Here is a 20,222-nt window from a genome sequence, read left to right as displayed (position 1 = left end):
ATAAAGTCCCAGGCCAGGTAGGGTTGTCTGACACCCAATCACAAAATGAATGAATGAATGAATGAATGCACAAACAAATAAAAAAGATATTGATTGTCCTTGCTCTGAAGAACTGTTTCTAAAGTTACTTTGTCAGTTGTCAGTTCTATTTTTAGAGAGACTCTCATTCCTTTTAAATAACTCTTTAAATTTTCAGCTATGTATTATATTCCTTTCTTGTTAGACAATGAAAAGATTTTTCACATCAGAGAGGGAGTTGTTTGTGTGAGTTCAGTTTTCACGTTATCAGAAATAAGAAGCACACTGGTGTTGCTTCCATGCCTTAGCTCTACTGAGCTATCAAAAGACTACTGTCATTGCTGAATTCTAAGAATGCAATCCTGTCACTGTTAGGATCACATCTGCAGCCAGCCCACACTAAAATCTCTACACATGTGTTCTTTGTAGTGCTGTGGATTAAGCCCAGGCCTTCGAACATACTAAACACATGTTATACTACTGAGGTAAAGACCTGGGCCCTCCATATTGTCATTGATTTCATATCAAAGATAAATAACTTATGTAAAGTTATATGCTTACACTGCTTTGAATTTCTTTATGTAAACAATGCCAGAATTTTATCTAAAGAGTACTTGGGGGAGGGGGAGCAGTCTTACCATGTAGCCCCTGGCTAACCTGGAACTCAGTATGAAGTCCAGGAGATCACTTCCCCCATGCTGAGATTAAAGATGGTCACTAGTGTGGGCACTCAGAAGGCTAGTGAATATGCTTTATAGAATATAGAGTGTAAATTTTCTTTCTATTCCTATTATGATCCTCTAAAAGAAAAAAAAAAAAAAAAAAAAAAAAAAAAGATTAAGCCAGGCCTGGTTTACATAGGACAGCCAGGGCTGTGGAGAGAGACCCAGTCTCAAAAACAAACAAAAAAGCAACAAAAGTTTATGAAAAAAAAAAAGATGAAAAGATGTTAAAAGAATCTGTGGGAAGAAACAAGAGATGGGGGGAGAGGATCAAATAACAAATTGACAGAAGGAAGGCATTTTTAAAAGTTAATAAAACAAAAACTGTGATAAGGATGTCGAAAGAATTCTGGGATATGAAGCCTGTGCCCACGGGACTCTCCTTTGTACCTTCTGGACAGGCTCCACGGCTACCTCAGCTACAAGTGTTTCTTGTATTTAGTCAGTGAAATCAGAGAACTTAAACAACTTATTGAAAACAGAAGGATTAGTAAAAGCTAGAAACAAACTCATACCCCAAATTATGTGTACTGGGAAGGCCTAGGCAGGCCACTCTGTCCCTCTGGGTAGAACAGAGAAGACTGTCTTCTCTTTGGGCCCTTTCTTCTCCAGCTAATTACACAGCTGATTACTACAGAACAAAGGGAGGCACAGAAGAGAAGGCTGACAGAGTGAACAGGGCCTAGCGGTGAGAAAGGAAGATGATTCATTGAAAAACCCTTTGTCCGGCCTGCTGCTGTGTCTGTGGTGACATCCTGGGCCTTGAAGAGGGGGGACTCCAGATGTGAGGAACTGAGGCGTTTTCAGACCCAGGCAAGCCACAAAACAGCCATAAAAGCTCTTCAGATTTCTTTCTTCATTTTCTTTCACAAGACCTGGCCTGGTTTGGCCTGGCCTTAGGGAAGGATCCTCCCTCCAAAGCAGCTAGCCAAGAGACCAGGGGCTCTTCCGCATCTGTGGAGTGCTCCGGACTCCTTTCCTTTTTTTATTAAGCGCCAACCAATTTACAGTTTCCACTTTGCTCACCTGAGAGCATTGGCACTGGACAGAAGTGCAAAGAACTAACGACTGTGGCTTTGAACCAGCCAACGTTGGTCTTCCATTTGCCAACAGTGAGGTGAAAAATGGGCCAGATAGACATGGCAAGGTAAAGTCAAAAAATGGCAAAGTTAAAAAAAAAAAAAAAAAAAAAAAAAAAATCTGGACCTTTCTCTGCTTAAGAAAATGGTCGGAAAAGATTTATTTTACTGCATCCAAAAAAAAAAATCATTCCCATTTTGTGATATTTTTTGAGAAAGAAAATAAAGGTCATTTTAAATTCCCCAGTTCTATTTTGCTGTTGTCTTGAATAATTTTGGATAAATCCATTGTTTAAAAGTTTCTGTTCTAACCAAAGATGGGTTTGAGGCCTTTAAATAAGACCCAGTGCTAAAGAATGACTATTTAGAGCCTGCTAAATATTTCAGTGAGGGAGTGGGAGTCTCAGCCTTTTGAGTTCTCTTCCTCCTTTCAAGTTCCTAGGTTAAAAATTAAGCCCCTGCAGTGAAGGGCACCTGTATTTGTTTGCCTTGTTATGCTGCTATTCTGAGATGCTTTACAGCTGTCTAAATTAGCATAATTAAATCCACATCAATTAAAAACCTCAATCACCTCTCTCCGCTTCACATGTAGATGGTGACATTTGTCTAAGGTGGTAAGTAACAAAGAGACTTTTTAACAGTTGAAGACCTGCCTGAAAAGGTGGCTACTAGGATTGATCCATTGTAAACGATTTACCTTAATGCTAGGCGAGTGGTCAATGAGAGTTATTTGGTCAAAGTAGTGGAAGTTTGCATTTCAATGGCGCTGGCCCTTAAAGAAGTGCCTTTTACCACCGGCCTCGCCTGGCAGTGCTCTTTATCCTCTAGTAATGAAGGGAAACAAAGAAGCATTCTGACCTGGCCGGAGAAGCCTTTACTTTTAAAGGGGAGAAGCCCCATGACCTTAGGACAGAGAGAGACTGCTCTGTGTGGTTCAGGCAAAGAAAATTCCTGGAGATGGAAACTGACATGGGTTCAGGGGTTAATTTCTGGAACAGAAAATTTTGCATACAAATGAAAAATGATGGGATTTCTGTTATTCTACATTTCCAATGTCATCAGCACGAAGCAGCAGCCCATGTTGCCTTACTATTAGAAGAATGTTCATTACCTCAGAGAAAGGGGCACCTTGCTGGTTATTCAGCTCAGTGCAGGTCAGTGATGTAATCTATGCAACTGCATCTGGAGCAAGAGTTTTCCGGGCATCTTTGTAATCTTCCGAATACATGTGAATGATGCTCATTTGTATAACCACAGACTTCTCTGTATAAACAGGGAATTTCCATGAGCACATACTTTTTTCATTGCCACGAGTTGCTTACATCATTTCTTCACACAAGCTCACATAGAGTGTGGCAAGTTGGTCTAGGTTAAAAACTCCAGAGACAGGACAAAAAATTCCCCAAGGCACATGGCATTTTTTTTTATTCTTATTTTCGCTTCTTGTTTGTTGGGATAGGGTCATTTAACCTTTTTTTCCACACCTCCCCTGATTATTAATATAAAAGAAAAGAGTCCTACCTAAACTTCAGAGGACATATAAAAGGAGAAGTTTAACTTGGGGCATCTGAGGTTTGTGAAATCCCTCAAAGGCACTGAGAGAGTCAGCAATATCCAAATGCAAAATGTGGGTAATATGATGTTCAGGCCAACCAAAAAAATCTTCTTTATCTGGGACCTTTACATAGATGTGTGTTGTCTGGTCATATGCATGTCTTGTGCAATAAACACTGATAGTACATATATAAAAATTATCACAAACACCTTAATTTTTGTCAGCTATTTCTTATTGTGACTATGGCTTTGGCGAAGAGAATTTGGAACCAGCAAGCCTAATAATTTGATGTCTAGATGTTCTATCTACATAGAGGTGTATATTGATTCTGTTATCTTTTCACCAAATCTCACCTACCCAATATTGCAGTGATATAATTGGAAATGTTGGTACAATGTTAGCCCTGGTGTCTGTGTGATGGAATTGGCTGAATGCTGAGTGACTGAAACTTGTTTGCATCCCAGTGTGTTGTGAAGGCAAACTTCAAAGGAAATGGTCTATCTCTTAACTCCAGCTCCTCAGTGTCTTGGAAGAATAAGGCAGGAAGCTTAACACTCCCTGTGGAGCAAGAGCAGTGTGACACTGCAGCTACTGTTAATCACTAGTGAAATACTGTTTGCAAAAAGGGCTCCTTATTAGATAAACAGCCAAAGCCCCAGAAAGTAAGTGGAAAATACACCCATAGTCATAGTCAAAATTTGGGGGAGAGAAATCTTGAAAGTTGGACCGTATGTGTTGACAAAATTTAGGGATTTTAAAACATGTATCTACACGTTTATTTTATAAATTGTACATAAGACTGGCTCCTTTTCCAGTGCAAAATCAAATATTTAGATTTGCACAAACCTATGGAAGCCAGATTTTAGACAAAAAGGGATTTTTTTTTTTCCTGTCAGACTGTCAGTCTGAATTCCATCACAATCTGTTCAGCTGTTTTTGTTACAGGCAGGCGTAAAAAAGTACTGGAGAAGTGTGTATTTGTATTTGGGAACATTTATTAAAATGAAAGAGCTGAATCCTGCTTTCTAATGACTTCCATTCTTAAAGCCAGTGCTAGCCAATATTTTATGAAGAAGTACATGGTACTCCTGTGAAACACATACAGAAAAGCAGAGGAAGAAGTCAGTGGTAAATGCCCATGGCTAACAACTACAAGATAGACTTTTAAATATTTTTAAAAATGACACTGAAATCTTGCCTGGATAAGTTTTCCTGTTACCTATATGATTTTTGCCTTGGTGGAAAAAAGGAAAATGATTTACTGAAAGCAAAATTGAATGCTTTATTTAATGTCATGATTTCTTTATTCCATCCTCTATGCTAATCTAAAATTAACTTGGGTTGGCATGTTCAATATCATTTAAAACACACACACAATTATATGCAAAACTTGCCTCTAAGAATCTTAAAGCTAGAACTCGAACCTATGGAAGATAGGCCATCACAATGAAGACCGAGTATTAATTCTTATTTAGTTGTTAGTTTACAGAGTTCTCAGCCGAGGCCTTTTGATACTTAGTGCTTTATATAAAGAACCACTTGTAACAGAAATGAGACTAGAATGTTATTCTTCCTAAGAGAGTCTCTCACACAAAAGGGAGATAATAGTACGGTTGTTGTCGTTCTTGGCTATGTCCCAGTAAACACTCAGAGTCTATTTTCATAGGTTAAAATCTATCACAAAAGAATCTACCTTTAAGAGAATGTATTGGCCTGCCTATGCTACTGTAATAAAACACCAGGGATAGTGTGACTTAATATAATGCAGGGTCTCCCAGCTCTAGAGGTGAGAAACCTATGCACAAACCTTGCTCTCTTTCTGAATTGCAAGGATTTCCTCTCTTCTTAAAAGGGCACACTCCTATTGGCTCAGAACCACTGACTGTATCATGCAACACTCATTCACTCCATAAAGCACCATCTCCCAACTATGGGAGTGTCCTGGCTCAGGGCCTCAGCAAATGCTTTGAAGAGACTCAGTGTAGTCCACACCGAGACAAAACAGGATTCTTCACGCTCATACCTATATCTACTCTGCGGAAGGGCAGCCATTCATTTCAGAAATTCTCATTTCAATTTTGCACAGTTATGAGCAAGAACACCATTGTGTAGCTTCAAGGTGTTGCAATGGCTGCTAAGGACACCACTGTCGCACACACAGAGGTAGACACCAAGTTCTACCGAGTCCCACCGAGTACAGGGAGCTGGAAGTGGTGGCATGTCTCATACTGCTGTTGTCTTTGACTTATTCTGGGCTTCCAATTGTTATTATACCTATCTGTCCACTGCAAAGAAGGTCTAGTCCTCTGAAAATATGTTTTAAGATTTCATATAACCCACTACACTACTGTTCTATTGGGTAAAATATAGCTTTTCATTTTGAAGCTTTGTTTACCTCAAAGATCAGGCTTTTGCTGGCTATGTATATAATGTATATGTGTACGTGTGTATGCATATGTATTGGAAATTTGTATTGGTAATATTCATTGTATTTCCAATTCTAGTGAAGATGGCATCAAGTAAGATTTAGTGTGTTAAAAAAAAAAAAAAACCCAAAACAATAACAAAGACCAAAACAAAACCAAAGACAAACCAAAAGATTTAGTATGTAGATCCTAAAATCACTGATCTACCAGTAGACATTGTACTTTTATTAGAACCCTGATTGAATATTCTCAGCACTGGCAAGGGAAAAAGGAAAAAAGTAAATAGTAAACATAATGGTACATATGGTGTTTAAAAAGCAAGCACTATGTATTGTTTATAGGGGTGTAGATCGCTACACAATTTCTAGAAATAAACATTGATACATTGAGCATATTTACATTTTTACTAAGTATTTGTATATTTGGGCTTTGTTCTAAAAATGTCGTTATACTACCATTAATAAAGACATCAGTTGCAATCTTACTTTCTATAGCAATCGTCACTATTCAAGGGTTATTGAAATATGGTGATGTGTTTACACAAATAATCTCGATGTAAGGCTGAACTAAGTTAAACACAATGAAAACCAATGTGACCTGTATTTGTTACCACATAATGTTGTAAAGATCAAAAGTTGTGGAACAATTTGTGTAGAATTATCTGATGTAGCTCAAACAGGAGTGACATCAGTCTTTATGATATAAAGTATGTTAGAACTGTTCAGCTGCCATGTTGAGAGACTCTCTCTGTGCATAGCACACAAGCAATGAGGCAGCTCGGTCAGGTGCACTGCACATTTTTGTACTGCCTGGTGTTTTCAGGTTATCATTTTACTAGCAGGAACAACATGACAATGTTATTGTGAACAGAGTGAAGAAGCACGGGGGGTGGGGGCTTTTCTCTTTTGTTACAGTGAAACTCATACAACGATTTAAAATCTCTGTGTGATAGTCAAGAATTCTTCAAACATTGTACAACGGATATTTAAGGTAATATTTATAGAAACACCACCTAAAGAAAATAGAAAGAATACCTGTGTGCTTTGGAAAGTATGAAATAAGTACCCTAATTTCCACGGAAATACACTGCTTTCTGTAGAATGTTAGGTTAGCTGTATTAAATCATGGGAAACCACAGTGGAAAGCGGAGACTGTGTCAAGATCAGGGTATATAGTGGATGGCTAAGCTACTGATCTTAACTTCCCCTGAATCCACTATCCCTTTGTCTGGTAGCAGAAACAAAAGCTGTTGTTGGTCCTTCATTTTCAGTGATTAGGCTTGCCATTCCCTGTTCACTGCGTGGTGGATAGAGGACTAGAGCCACACCCATCCCTCTCTCTCCTAAGCACTGGATGTAGAAATACGATTAAACCAGAGTACCTGGAGATTTGGTTTTGTTTTACTTTTCAGTGTCCATGTTGCATGCAACATATCTGTTTATGCACTAAATACTGAGCAAAAAATTAACATAGCTTTTTCCTACTATTTCCTAAAACCTGATCAATAATAAATGTAAGACAGTATGTAAGACAATGGTAAGTACAAAGAAGAAACCACGAAGGAGATCAGAAAGACTGGGTCATGGTGGCGTAGCACTGACGTTTCATATTTAATTAATTGTATTTATATGTATGGGTGCTCCCTGCATATATGTTTGTGAGCTATCTGAATGCACTGCACTTGGAGGACATCAGATCCATGGGGACTGGAGTTACAGATGGTTAGAGCCACTGTGTGAGTGCTTGGAATTGAACCCAGGTGCTCTGTCCAACCCCAGGACTGAGGTGTGAAGTACACATCAGAAAAGGCTTCTCTGAGATGATGTATGGGAAAAGATGGGCATTAAGAAGGGGAATGAGCGCCGGGCAGTGGTGGCGCACGCCTTTAATCCCAGTGCTTGGGAGGCAGAGGCAGGTGGATTTCTGAGTTCAAGGCCAGCCTGTTTTACAGAGTGAGTTCCAGGACAGCCAGGGCTACACAGAGAAACCCTGTCTTGAAAAACCAAAACCAACCAAACAAAGAAAAACAACACAAAAAACAAAAACAAAACAAGAATGGGAATGAGAGGCTAGAGTGATAGCTCAGTGGTCAGATGGTCGGAGTACTGACTGCTCTTCCAGATGACCCAGGTTCAATTCCTAGCACCAATATGGTACCTCACAACAGTAACTCGAATATCTAACATTCTCATACAGACAACCATGCAGGCAAAACACCAATGCACATCAAATAAAAATAAATAATGTTTAAAAAAGAGTTGGAAGAAACCTAACAGTGGTCTAGGGGAAGATCTGCAGAGATGGTAATCTCAGTTGGGACTGTGCTCTCTAGATGCTCATGGATGGGTGGTGACTGGAGCAAAGGGAAGGGAGAAAAGAATGGGAAGAGGCTGAGGCAGGAGCTTAGGCCTGGAGTCAGGTCACACAGGGCTGGGAGATCATTACGAAGGCATTGGCTTTGCTTTGGAGTGAGATGGGAGCCACAGAAGAGATTAAGAGTGGTGTTACTTGACCTATATTTTGGTACCAATCCTTATATCCATCAGATAGGAAGATGGCCCAGGAAAGGGCAAAGGCAGAGGCTAGGGGACCAGTCAGAAGTTTCATGAGTTGTTGAGGTGGCATGAACTGATGTTGACGTGATGGAAACAGTGGGGTTCTGGAAATAATCTTTTATTCAGCTTCTCCTTTCATTTGCTGGTAGTTCCACATCCTTCTGATACATTATTTTTTTTCTCTAAGTTAGACAGATTGGAATTTTATTCTTGTAACATGAGTACCCTATGAAATTAGGGGTGTTTATAAATAATTACAAAAATAATAACTTTTAATAAACTCTGTGCCCTTGGACAAGTTACTTAAGCTCTCTGTATTTCACTTACTCATGTCCAAGTTGAAAAAATAATAACAAGATGAATCACTTGAAATTGATGTTTTGTGGGTCAACTATCAATCCCCTCATATGGCTCACCTCTAGAACCCAGAAGATTGGTTGCCTTGAGGGTTAAATGAATGAATACATGTAAAACATGTAGAACCAAGCCTAACCCATAATAAGAGACAAACTCACTGTTAGTGGCAGCTGCTCTCACAGTTATTGGTGTTTCTATTCCCCAAAGTATCACATTTCCTCTGCCCTATCACAGCTTGGTAGCACAGGGTGGGTAGCATGACCCACGTTTAAAAAAGATCCTTTCCTGGCATGTTAAAAGATGACTGCTCACAGATCATGGCATTGTGTCTCAAAACAGCCCACGTGGTACATACATGCCTGCCCAAGTCTGTTTTGCATGTTTAAATTAACAAACAGAAAACAAACTGTTTTTCCTCTGTTTAGTAGGAGCAAAACTGTTCCATGTTATCCTATGCAGATATATATTTCTTCAAGTAATTTATTTATTGTGTCAAAGTCTCACTATGTATTCCTGGCTTGCCTCAAACTCACGGAGATCTGCCTGCCTCTGCTTCCTTTGTGCCGTTACATGCAAGCTATGTGGATATTTTTATTGTCTGCATGTCTGAAGGCAAGTTCAGAAAGAGCACTGAGTGTTCATAGCCTAGTTCAGGGGGTTTGTTCTTGCCTTGCAAAGCTCTTCTCTTGTGCTTGTTGCAGAGAGGCAGGCAGCGCAAAGGGTATGATGATGCCAACTTTCTGCTTCTATATCTCCTCTGCTCCCCACATCCTACATCCTATATTTATATTGGGTCTCTCCACTCCTGCCTCCAAAATAGTTACCAATGAACAAGGACGTAAATGAAGGAATGAGTTGGTGAATATTCTCTGTTTTATCAAAACAAAACAAAACAAAACAAAAAACCAAGACAACACATAAGAAGTAGATCGCCTGGCTTCACACAACTGCTAAATGAGGAAGCCTGAAACCCAGGTGGCAGAAAAACCACATCCAGAATGCCATCAAATCTGGGAAAAGCTTTAGACCAAAACGTAGCAGTAGGTGTGTTCAGCCTTGAATGTGCCTACCAGATGAACACCCACCGCAGATGGCATATCCAATTTAATCAACATCACCTGTGAGCCAAACTGAACAGTAAATGTTAAGACAGGATCACTAATAATGGGGACCTGGAATGTAGCCAGAATTAAAACAATGATCTGCTTAACAATCCCTCTGGGCTGGATGCATGTGGAGAACGGATAAATGCTGGATATCGAAACAGCTGTTCTATGGCAAACTGAAATGGGGCAATCAGACAGCAAAGGGAGAAGAAACACTTGAAAGTTGTCTTAAATAAAACCGTGCTTTAAATAGTATGTGACCTGGCTGTGGCCTTTTTAGAGTCAGCCACCACCCACAATGAGCCCTGCCAAGCCCCTCTAGAGAATGAATAGCTGTTGGTGTATATGCCTGTGAGAACACAAATACCCCAGGACAACTGGGACCCACCAGTGGCCATGAGTCCACACGAAGACCAGGAATGCTTAGACTTTAAAAGCTCCACACTAGAATATCAACACTTCCTGCTTAGCTTCCAGAACTTTACTTTCTTCTCCGGGCTCCTCATAGACGTTGAATGGAATAGCTTGGTGTTATTTATACTGGCGTTTGCTAGAATCATCTTAGATTATAGATCCATGTATCTTACCAGACTCACAAGTTGCCATAGAACAGAAAGCCAGTGAGGTGCAGACAGAGACCAGGCAGACTGCTACGAGTGTCAGTGTGTGTGCTCCTTGTGTGCTGGTGAGTACACACTTTCCCAGAAAGCCTCATCAATTGATTGATTCCCCAAGTGCATTGCTGTCTGTCATTTGAGGAAAGCTCACGTCAGTAAATAACTCATCATACTTATAACCATATTAAAATAAGTAGGCCCCTTACAGAGCTAACAGGAAGAACTACCAACAAGTAGGCAGCCAACCAAGTGAGATAGAAACGAAAAAATAAAAATTTAAACCAATAGTGATTTTAAAATATGCATAGTAGCCAGTTGTAGTGGTACTCGCCTTTAATCCTAGCACTTGGGATTAAAGAGGCAAGTAGATTTTTGTGAGTTCAAGGCCAGCCTCATCTGCATAGTAAGTAATAGGACAGCCAGAACTATATAATGGGACCCTGTCTCAAATAAATAAAACAAACAAACAAACAAACAAACAAAGGCTCATATTTTGTACCACTTTTTTTTTTTTTTTAATATTTGGGCATATATTTAAAAATGTGTATACTTACCCTAATGATGAGTACGTAGAATTGTAGAAATTCACATTTTATCATGCCTATTACCAATTATGGCCAAGTGTTTTAGGAACAGGTTCAATTGCATGCACTTAGCAGTTGTACTGTCATTTTGAGGGTATTAAATCATGTGTATGAGGTTGAATCAACTCCTATAAATGCCTCTGTGCAGAAATTCCTGCCATAGCAGCTTATTTCAGTGTTCACAGTTCTGAGGAGGAGGCTACTGCCTCCCAAGGGAAGGTACATATTTTAATAGAACAAATTTTCTTATTTCAAAAATTATCTTGTGTACCCATTGGCCAACTTACGGGATCAGCCTATGTGTTCATCAACAGATGATCAGATAAAGAAAATATGGCATGTACACACAATGAAATTTGTGTGTGTTTGTGTGTATGTGTGTATGATATAATGTGTGCACAGTGACATGTTTGTGGAGGTCAGAGGTTAATGTTTCATGTCTTCTATTGATCTTCATATTATAGTGGCATATTTTTTTTGTTGTTGTTTCTTAAAATATGGTCTGTTACTAAATTTAGAACTCACTGATTGGCTAGAATAATTGAACATAAAGCCCCAGATATCTTCCTACTCCTACTTTCCCATGCTAGGATTATAGACATACAATGTCATACTTGTGTTTCCTCATGGATGATAGTATATGAGTTGCTCAGCAAGAATTTTAAGCCACATCCACAGGAAGGTTTTGTGTTGTTTCTTTGATAGTTGAGACAGGGCCTGGCTGTCCTGAAACTCACTCTATAGATCAGGCTGGCCTCGAACAGAGATTCACCTGCCTCTGCCTCTCAAGTGAAAGGTGTGCATCACCACCTATCTTCTACAGGGAGTTCTTTCTATTCAGCCATAAAGAAGAATGAATATGTTACTTGCAAATGGATATCATAATGTATTAGGTGAAGTAAGTCCAACTAAGAAAGACAAATACCTCACATTATATCTTATCTGTGGATTCTAGATTTTCTGTGGACATGACATGAAGGTAGGAATGAGACTTGGGAATAAATGGGAACGATGAGGGGAGGAAAGGGGGAGGAGCAACTAGGGTCCAAGTTCATGCTGACTTAGACAAAAGCGACTTTATGAAACCTCACACTATGTACAAAGACTATATGCCTTAAATGAACACACAGGAAAAAAATAATTCTTAAAAGAATCCTTTAAAAAACATTATATAATTATGCTTTTTCTCAATGCTCTTCTTATTATCATTCACTACAGAGTTAAATAAATTACAGCTTAAAACCCAAAAGATTTTTAACTTGTCATCAAAATTTCATCTATTTTTTTTTTAAAATTCTTAGAGGTATTGAACCTAACTTTCGTCCAACCTTAATAGCTCCAGGATGACATTTAAGAAAAGCATACTTATCCAGTAGGAAACCTTCAATGAAGCCAAGGAAAATTTCCTCCCTCCTCCCTCCCCTTTCATTAAGTTGGTACCTTGTTCACCAGCTAGTCCACTTCCCTTTTAACGGAACTTCCAGCCTTTGAGATGGGCAAATTATTGTTTGGTATCTACTCAACTCCAGTACTACTGCAGGTAGTCAGAGATCTACACAGAAAACCATCCACCTTTCATAGAGCTGTCACTTTTAAGAATGGCCAAGGTGTAAGTAAATCAGATGATGATGAGAGTAACCATCAGAGACCTATGAAGAAGATGCTCACTGTTCTTTTCTGTCTTCAATGGCCTTCTCCAAGCTGTGTTTCAATGAAATGAAAGTACACACACACTTACACACACTGTACCACACATATGTACACACTTGTGAACATATACACACACATATACAACCACATCAGAACACCCCTCACCCCCAACACCCACACAGACTCCACACCACACTCCCCAGCCTGAGAGACACCTATCTGTTAATGCTTCTTGTAGGACTTTTGTAGACTCTTCTCTGTTTGTAGCTGAATTCATTTCATTTCTGTTGCTGTGATAAGACACCATGACAGAGACCACTTACAGAGGAAAGAGTGTATTTGGGTTTATAGTTGTTCCCAAGGGAAAAGAGTCTGTCATGACAAGAAGGCATGGTAGCAATCAGAAGTATGATACCTGGAACAGAAGACAGTGCTTGTCTTTTGAACTGCAAGCACCAAGTAGAGAAAGAGAAAACCAGAAAGAGTGTGAGTCTTTAAACTCTTAAAGCCCATTCCCAGTGACAGACTTCCTCCAATAAGACCACACCTCCTAAACCTCCCTGAACAGTGCCACTAGTTAAGAACCAAGTGTTCAAATAGATAAGCTTATGGGGGACATTCTCATTCAAACCACCATAATAGCTCTCTGGTGTGGGATCATACTGATTATTTGAAGCTGTCCTGTAGGTTATGCCTACTGTGTTTCTGATGACTAATAAAATCTGAGTGGCCAGCCGCTTCAGCACAGCATCCTCAGCCACTCCTGTACCACTAGACACCATCCTTAAACACCCCAGTAACACTAGACAGCATGCTGGGCATACCTTTCTGGCTATTCCTGATACAGCTCTAGCTCTGTGTCCACATTCATAAAGAGGCAGTCTACAACCTAAACAGTCTTGGGTGGACACATGAGAAGGGTCACAAATGTTTCCCCTCCTCTTCTAACTTAGTTGTTTTGGGTCCAGTCTCTGCAATACCAGGTGGACAAAATCATTCCAGTGTCTTTCTCACATTCTGTGACGTTGTTGCCCATTAAATATAACCGTACAGTAGCTTTGTAAGCGATGGCAGCACGATGTTACACAGCACAGATGTAAAACTAAAGGTTCACTAATCTGAATAAACTTAAAAAGAACATTTAGTTATGCCCATGACCATGCCAGGAGAAAGGAGACTTTGTGTCCGTGTCATTGAATAATACCAAGGGCAGGCTCTTCCATCGATATGGCAACTGAGAGAGTTTTGTTAGCAGTATTCTGTGAACAAAACACTTAAGAGAATGTATGTATACAATAGTTAAAAAGAAGGGTTACTGACACAGATGCCAATTTGGTGGGGCATATGGAACATTTACACTTGCCTTTTTCTTTCTTGCTCGCTACAGCTGGTGCTGATTTAGTATGTGAAATTTTACTAGCAGGAGCGCTAATCAAGACAGAGATTCGGTAAGGGTTTAGTCATTTATGTAGGGGAAACTACAGAGACCATTAGAAAGTAGAAGATCGTCTTATAGAAGAACATTATCATTATCAACCCCATTTTTAAACCAAACAGACACAATGGTACTGTAAGTGTCACTTTGCCAGCCGAAAGAAGTCAGAATGCTTCCTGGTAATGTTTAGAGAGAATGGCACCCACAGCTTAAAGTTTTGATAAAAATCATGTTCTTCAAGTTGGGTAGTGTCAGAGACACGCAGAAGGCAAGCGATTGAACAGTTAGTTGTTTAACATTTTCAGTCTGATTGTTCAGCAAAGATGCTTTGTGGAGACTCAGTTGTTTGAAGGAATGCAATTTGATGCTAACAGTGCAGATAGAGAAAGCATTTTCCCGAATCACCTGGGGAAATGGGCAGAAGATTTAAGAGCGTGCAAGATTTGGTTTTGTTCCTGTCCTACCTGAATACAAAGTTTTACAATATGAGGCATTTCGCATGAAAATTCCACAGGCTGAACAAGAGTTCATAGGAGAATTAAGCAAAACAAAACAAAAAATATCATTCATACGTAGCGACAGAACTGTAGTGAGTACATTAAATATGTTGTGCAGGTGGCCTGGCGGAGCTGCAGACCTGAGCAGCAGCTCCCCGACATCTGCTGCCTGAGGAAGCTTGCGACGTGGCAAGTGGTGTTTGACGCTCCCCATGGAGGAGTGCCAGCTGCCCACGGCTCCTCTGCTACAGATGAACAGAAAGGCTTGTGGGTGCATCCGTGGAAGCATGGTTTGCCCATCCTCCACTCTCTGCGAATTCAGACAAGAGTGGGCTATAGCCAAGGCACACTTAGGGATTGTTGGGCTCTTCAGATAATCCAAAGTGCTCTCTGTCTGTCAGAAGGAAAGTGCCTTTCCTAAACATGCCTGCAAACAAATCCTTTTGAATTCTATTTTTATGATTATTACTTAGTATGAGTCATTTTCTTTCTTTCTTTTTCTTTTTTCAGGATCACGATTCAAGTCTTCAACATTTTCAGAAAAATATTTGAAGAAAAGTTTGGCTTGCTAAAGTGTAAGCAATAAATTACTTAATTATGCAATAATGGATAGTTATAAACATTTAAGATGGCTACTTTGTCTTAGAATATTTTCATATTAACATGGCACCTTTAAAGGATGAGCATACATTTTGATTCATAAATATCAACCGAGACTGACCAATAAAATTTACTTCTTAAGTGAGTTTTAGGACAACTGTTAAGCTAAAACCAAAGGAGCAAAGATGGCATAGCCAGATGCAACCCTCACCATTCCCCAGACTATTTGGGAATTATGGAATCTCTTATTTTATTTTCTCAGACTTTAATGATTTTTTTTTTACAATAAAAAAACCACAAAACAGAACAACAAGAAGCTCTAATACAGCAAAACAAACAAACAAACCCATCAGCAGCTTAGCTATTTAACTCAAATCAGAAAAGTTTAAGAAATACTCTAAGGGCAAAAGGAAAGCTGTGTACATAGGTTTTGTTGCATTAAAATCTGAGACACTGGGTCCTATCCTGTCCCTTCTACAATATTGCCTGAGAAAGAGGGCAACCAGAAAGTGGGCTAGTTGGGTGCTTAGACACATTTGAAAGAGAAAGTAATAAATGTATCTTTAAAGAATAAAATTAGACAGGACATGTATTTTTCAGCTGTCACTAGGCTGCACATATATCCAAACAGAAACACATACACACAGCATTTGAAGTGGTGGGCTTTCCTAAGCAACAGTAGATAGCCTTTTAAGAGTCCTCCTATGCAGTCGAAAGAGATTATGTATTTCTGAAATTTCGTCTCATGGATATGGTTTGAGGATTTCTCAATGAGGCTACCATTTAAGCAGAACATCTTGGTCCTAGGTTGGGAGAGGTAGGTATACCCATTACTTCCCCTTAAAACCGGTCAATTACCTACCTAGCAGTCTCTTATTCTACTGTTCATGCTTCTGACTAATAATGAAAAATAAAATACCATATTTGAAAAACAAACAGGTATTCTTTCCCTGTATGATCCAGGAGGTTAGTCAGCTGGAGAATAATTTATGAGGGTTCACAAACTGCGAGCAGTGACAGGGAGCATATGGCGGGTCTGAACTGTGTGCAGGTCAGCTCTCACAATGTCTGTCTGTCATTGTTAGCATCCAAGCACACGTGTTAAGGGGTGAATTCAATGAGAAGAAATCACTTGGCAAATCTTTAGAAATGCGATTTAAAAAAAAAAAACCCAAATAACTTTTACTATACAGCCCTCATTGGGGCAATCTTACTGGATCCAGATCTTACCTGCAGAGAACAAGCCCCTTGAAATATTGCTGTCCCCCCCCACACACACACACACACTTTGTTTTGTTCAGCTAGGAAAAACTGGATAGTCAACTATTCCAAATAATCAAAATAATAAACCCGTGTACTTATGAGCATGCAGGTGTGTGAATGCTGGTATTCACACGATGAATACTTTCTCTAACTGCTCCAACTGGTAAGTTTGCCACCATTTTGATGAACAACTTTGGGGAGGACCACTTCTCCAGGTAAGCAGCATCAGTGCATGATGGGAAAGGAGCCGGTTAGCGGCTATTAGCCACTTCCTCAAGGTCATCAACTGCTGTGTGTGGTGGTAGTTTTCCCTGTTAATCTTCCTTATACATTTGGAAATTCTAACCAATCAGAACCTGAAGACTCCAGCTATGTTGAAATGCCTAACCATCCATAAAAACAACATTGTCCTTGTGAGGTTGATTTTCTAAGGTCTCTTCTGTGTGGTCTAGGGTTTTTATAAACTTCTAACAAATCATTTAGCCCTATGGTGGATCATGTGTATGGGCTATGCATATGAAATTGTGTATTTCAGACATGATAATATGTTCAACCTTGATAACGGCTCCGAGATGATCGAGGTTGCTGGAGTAGGTCACGAATCAGGCTAGCTGGCTCCGCGTCCAATTTCTGCTAAGCTTACCTTACTTTTTTGGCACACTTTTTATTTGTCTCTGTTTTCTTCCCTATTGTATTTCTTGCAGCTACACCTCCAAAGCCTCAAACCCTTTGCATCCCAAGTTCAGAAGGCTGTTCCTGCCCATTTCGTGCCAGCAAGCTCCAGTCGAACCCACTTCCCAGGGATTGAAGCGCTAAACATTCTGACTTCTTAACTCTTCAGGGCTTGGAGTTCTTCTGTCTGTCTCCTAATTCCTATCCCCCCTGAAGCCCTTCAAGTCAAGGGTATCCCTGGGATGGGTGGGTGGGGGACAGTTCTCTTGGTCACTGTTTGTCTTTTTAATAACAAGAGACTCAGAAGACAGCAGCACGAGCCCCCTACTCTATCAGATGTTCACAAGGCTTCTCTTCTAAATCGGACCATGACTTCGCCCAGGTGAAAACCTCACTTTTCCTTTCTAGTAAGATTGCTTTCTATGTGCAGTCGAGTAACCGTCCTAAAACAGGCCTGGTCTAGTTTTCCCACCTAGACATTCCGATTTTTTTTTTTTTTTTTTTACTTTTCTATTGTGAATAAAATATTTTATATTTCACGGTGAACATTTGAAATGCAGTTGTGCTAGAACGTTTTTAATAGAGAGCATTTGCAAACTATAAAATGAACGCTGCTTAGAGTTGGCCTAAGAAATCCAGCATTTCCTTTACTTTTGAAATTGTTTTTGACTTCCTGATCACTTATCACCCCCCTCCTCCAGCTCACTGCATTCTCTCTCTTGGGCCCCAATGGAACAACTACCCCGTTCTGTCAGCGAACTCATTTTCCCTAGGGTCTACTGTGTATATGTGTATGTGTACTTATTAATTTATGTTGATGCTGAGTGTGCATAAGTTTAAATAAAATAAATTCTATTCCATTATTTCATTTTGCTCATGTTTTGAACACTGAGAGACCAGCAACTTGCCTTTATCGTTCACAATATATTTTTAAGCACAATTGTGTTGACGATTGCAGCTGTAATTCCTGGATTTCCAGTTCTGCATAGTGTTCCATTTCAAGTGCCTTCCACTTTATGTTTCCATTATGCTCTTATCAGGTATTTGGACCGATCTACTGTTATAAGAATGTTGCTATAAAGGCTCGTGTGTACGTTTCAATGTGCTCAAGTATTGAAGAGTGCCTCACAGACTTCTCCCTCGAAATGATGCCTTCCAGAGCAATTGCTGTTGTGTTTCTAATCTATCATGCTTCCAACTTTCCTGTGTACACTGTTACTAGCACTGGCACTTGTTAGACTTGAGCTTTTAAAGTCTATTTGGATGTGGCTCATGTACCCCGGTGGATATAATAAATATTTTCTTGACTTTAAGTTTTTGAAACAATCTCTGTATGCTGGCCTCAGCTGCAGGATATGGATGTCTGATATCCTGCTGTCTCATCTCCCTGTCCTCTTTCTCCTCATTCTTCTTTTCTTCTTCTCTGAGATAGGGCCTCACCATGTGGCAATGACTGGCCTGGAATTTGTTATGGAGACAAGGCAGGCTGACCTTGATCTCAAAGAGATCTTCCTGCCTCTACTTCCTAATGTTAGAATTAAAGGTATGTATCACACCTGCCTTTAAAAAGTATTTATTTCATTTTTTATTTATTCAGTTATGTGTACATGTACACTTCTGTGTATAGGCATGCGCATGTGTAAGTGCAGATGCTCCAGATGTAGAAAAAAGAACAATCCCTTGGAGACAGACTTTCAGGCAGTGCTGAGCCACTTGATGTTGTTCTGGGAACTGAACTTCAGTTCTCTGAAAGAGCAGTGTTTTAGTCTGTGTCCTATTGCACACACACACACACACACACACACACACACACACATGCATGCACACACATGCACACGCACAAAATAAAGTGGAGAGTCATAGAGGAAGGACCCAACATCGACCCAGACTTCCATATATTTTTACACACAAACACACAAGCACACACAAACATGTGCATGCAAATATACTGTACACTCAGGCACAAAGAACTAAATGAGAAAAAGCTCAGATTTAAAAATTTAAAAGGGAGTATAGAAAGATATATTTATCATGTGGGTAATAAATCGTTTTATCTAAAAGAAAGAGAGAAACTGAGTGTAATGATTCACACCCATGATAATGGCCCTTAGGAAGCAAAGGAAGTTAACTGCACAGTGTGAGGAACATGGTTTCCTAGTTTGTAGTAAGCCCCAAGTCAGTCTAAACTAGAATGAGACCTGTCTCAGGAAAAGACAAAAGGAAGGAAGGAAGGAAGGAAGGAAGGAAGGAAGGAAGGGAGAGAGACAGAGAGACAGAGACAGAGAGAGCAAGAAATTGAACAAAACACCCAATAACTACTATCAGAAAGCATACACAGATAAGAAAAGGTCTAATTAAGAATTACTAGTCCAAACAAAAATTTAAAACCCTAAAGATGAAAATTAAAATATTGGACAACTCACTGAAACCTTGAGGAAACATAATAGATAATGTATAACACACAGGTAGAAGATGAATATGTAAAAAGATGCTTCATTTAAAAAAAACGGCCCAGTGGGCTGGAGAGATGGCTTAGCAGTTAAGAGAACATACTGCTAATGATACTTTGTATAAGAATATTCCCTATAGGCTCATATATCTGACTGCTTGGTCATTAGGGAGTGACACTACTTGAAAGGGATTAGGGGTGTGGCCATGTTGGAGGAAGTGTGTCACTGGGGGTGGGCTTTGCGGTTCCAGCTGCTCAAGTCAGGTCTGGAGTCTCACTCTCTCCTCCTGCTGTCAGCCAATCCAGATGTCTTTCTCTCAGCTACCTCTCCAGCATCACATGTCCTGCTGTATCACACTTTGCCTTTTTCCTTTGAGATGGACTCTCTCACTGAACCTGAAGCTAATATAACGGTTAGTGTATTTGTCAGGCTTCTCTAGAGTAACAAAACTTATAATGAATCTCTATATAGAGAACAGATTCATTAGAAAGGCTTTCAGCTTGGTTTCTGTAAAAAACACAGAAATAGTATATGTTGCATTATCTGTTTTTGTTTTTGTTATTTCAGCTGTGGAATATGGGGCTGCTTCAGATTGTCTACAGCATCTGACTATGGTTTTCTTTATATTCTAGCCTG

General features: G+C 39.7%; 1 long non-coding RNA gene across 1 annotated transcript in view; it reads left to right on the top strand.

Annotated features, from left to right (window-relative positions):
* The window catches only part of LOC143441298 (uncharacterized), a 48,480-nt gene extending 30,491 nt beyond the window's left edge, over positions 1 to 17,989 (top strand). The window contains exons 3-4 of the long non-coding RNA XR_013108570.1: positions 15,112 to 15,176; positions 17,169 to 17,989. This is a non-coding gene — a long non-coding RNA (uncharacterized LOC143441298). The remainder of the gene's footprint in view (positions 1 to 15,111; positions 15,177 to 17,168) is intronic.
* The last annotated feature ends 2,233 nt before the right edge of the window (positions 17,990 to 20,222 follow it).

Source organism: Arvicanthis niloticus, chromosome 2, assembly GCF_011762505.2.
Source record: "Arvicanthis niloticus isolate mArvNil1 chromosome 2, mArvNil1.pat.X, whole genome shotgun sequence".
Taxonomy (NCBI): Eukaryota; Metazoa; Chordata; class Mammalia; order Rodentia; family Muridae; genus Arvicanthis; species Arvicanthis niloticus.
The sequence above is the reverse complement of the archived record's forward strand: the minus strand, read 5'-3'. Positions and strand labels throughout refer to the sequence as shown.